Genomic DNA, 2,527 nt, shown 5'->3' on the forward strand with positions numbered 1-2,527 from the left:
GATTACAACATACCAAACAAGAATATGGTCACTTATCTATATTGGACAGCACCCTCTAACTGTGGACACACCATATAGACATGGGTCACAATCATGTAAAAGTATAATTACCACTTGAAAGACATCACTTCTTACCTCCTCAACATTTAAGGTGCTTGCCTACAAAGCCTAATGACCCAGAGTCAATTCCTGAGTACCCACGTTAAGCCAGATGCACAAGGTGGCACATGTATCCGGAGTTCATTTTCAGTGGCTAGAGGCCCTGATACACCCATACTTCCTTTCTGTCACTCTCTGCCTATATTTCTCTACTTGCAAATAAACAAATAAATTTTAAAAAAGAAAGGACCATTCTAGATTTGGGAACTAAAATGTGTGGGACAAAGGGAAAAAATGCAACATGAGTCTCAATATTTTAAGGCTTTATGACTGTCATTGCCAAAAGAATAGCCAAGAGTCTATATAGTTTTTGTGAGGAAAGTTTTGAGTGGTTTAGAGATCTTGAACTTGACATGATGGGGTGAAAGGAAAATGGTACCAGGCCAGGAGAAGTGCAAGCCAAACCTGACAGCCTGTGTTTGCAGAGGGGAAGTGCTGCTCTGTATTTCTTGGTGGGGTGGCCCTCTGCCTACCTCAGAGCTCAGGGGCAAGCACAGCCACAAGCCTTCTCCCACCACGTCTGTTCTGAACACTGAAGACTATTGTGCTCCTGACCTCTGGTTCTGCCTCTGTTCAAGACAGCAGGGCACAGCACTCAATGACATTCCTGGCAATTTGAGAATTCCTGAGGGCATTCATGAGGCCATGAGGAATCCTCACTGCCCTCTGTAACCTCCATTCCCTCTTCCTTCCAGGAAGTCTTTGAAGCGTCCTCTGCTTGGTATATTTTTAGCTCCACACACTGGTATCTATTGATGCCTGAACTTAATCACATTCAATTTGTAAAGGCCTTATATTATAGGCACTGACCTGGTCATAATGGGGAGCTATCCAGCTGCTTCTCCCAGCCATGGAGTTGAGTTCAGGGTCCAGAAGAGCTGGGGGGTGAGAACACGGGGAATAGCTGAGGATGAGGATGCAGGGAAACAGCTGCACATCTTCTACATTGGTAACACTCAGGGTGATCCTCACTGAGGGATCCTGACATATGCAAGAATGCCTTCCCCTGAGGCAGACATAGTGATGCCAGAGGAGGTCGAAGAATCGGGAGGCACACTGAATGAATCAGCAGAGGAAGGCTGTGACCTACAGAATGTGTGGTGGGAAGGGCCTCACAGGAAAACCCTGAGGAGTTTTGCAAACCTGAAAGGCGCCCTCTCCCCTCCCTGCCAAGTTAGTTAAAGTGGTGTGTGCTTTACATTTGTATTTCAGGGGCTCAACAGCAAACAGATAGCTAGTGGGCATGGCATTGGGTGACACAACTCTACACACAAACTGTATTGATATCCTAACTCGCTACCTACTGTTCATCAAATATACATTGTATAATGGTTGCCTTTCCTCAAGCTGTTTTCCTCAAACTGGAAGGCTTGCTTTACCTTTAGAAATATCACATGCTGGGCTATAGAGATGGCTTAGTGGTTAAGCACTTGCCTGTGAAGCCTAAGGACCCTGGTTCAAGGCTGTATTTTCCAGGACCCACATTAGCCAGATGCATAAGGGGGCACATGCATCTGGAGTTCATTTGCAGTGGCTGGAAGCCCTGGCACACCCATTCCCTATCTGCCTCTTTCTTTCTCTGCCTGTAACTCTCAAATAAATAAAAATAAATTTTTTAAAATAAAGAAATATCACATAGTACAAACAAAGTAGTTCTATCAACTCTTCTGAAAGACTTCCTTCATTCACCAGCCAATTTCACCACTGTGTCTTCTGAGCCTTAGCTGTCACCTCTGTTTGGTAGGAGTTGAATTCTGCTTTGTGTTAGACAGAGCTCTATTTACTTTTCTCTTCAGCCAGATCAGAGCTGTTAGTGGAAGTACCATTTTATTCATATTTGCTTATCACTAACTCAATAAGTACTTGGCTCAATAAAAAGTTCGATGATACTTACCTGGCAAGAGAAATAGCCTGATCACAAAGGTGGTTTTCCCAGGGCGAGGCTTAGCCATTGCACTCCAGATGTGCTGACCCCTGCAAATGCGGGAAACTCACATGCATAATTTGTGGTAGTGGAGGACTGCATTTGAAAGAAGAAAAATAAAAATTTTTAAAGTTCAGTGAAAGGAACATGACCTAAACCCTTACCACTGCCAATACCACAAAGCAAACTGAGAAGGAGTCAGGTAGCTTTGTTAGACAGTTTAGGGTGACTGGGCCCCAAAAGTAAAGAAAGCAGAAATGTATTAAGTCTGCCCTTGCAATCTCTACTTTACTAGAGATCAAGAGAAGGATCTCTCCTTATTTCTTTACTACAGGAGTTACCTAGATCTGTTTTGCCACAAACAACCTGAGCTTCTCTTGAGGGGGGAGGTCCCCTTTCCTAGAATTTAAATCTGATCCTGGCATTGTGCTTAATTAATCTTAG

The 2,527-nt window shown here is 43.9% G+C and overlaps 1 pseudogene; it reads left to right on the forward strand.

Annotated features, from left to right (window-relative positions):
* The first annotated feature begins 2,045 nt into the window (after positions 1–2,045).
* On the forward strand, positions 2,046–2,188 carry LOC123463626 (annotated as a pseudogene).
* Positions 2,189–2,527: the final 339 nt, after the last annotated feature.

Source organism: Jaculus jaculus, chromosome 9, assembly GCF_020740685.1.
Source record: "Jaculus jaculus isolate mJacJac1 chromosome 9, mJacJac1.mat.Y.cur, whole genome shotgun sequence".
Taxonomy (NCBI): Eukaryota; Metazoa; Chordata; class Mammalia; order Rodentia; family Dipodidae; genus Jaculus; species Jaculus jaculus.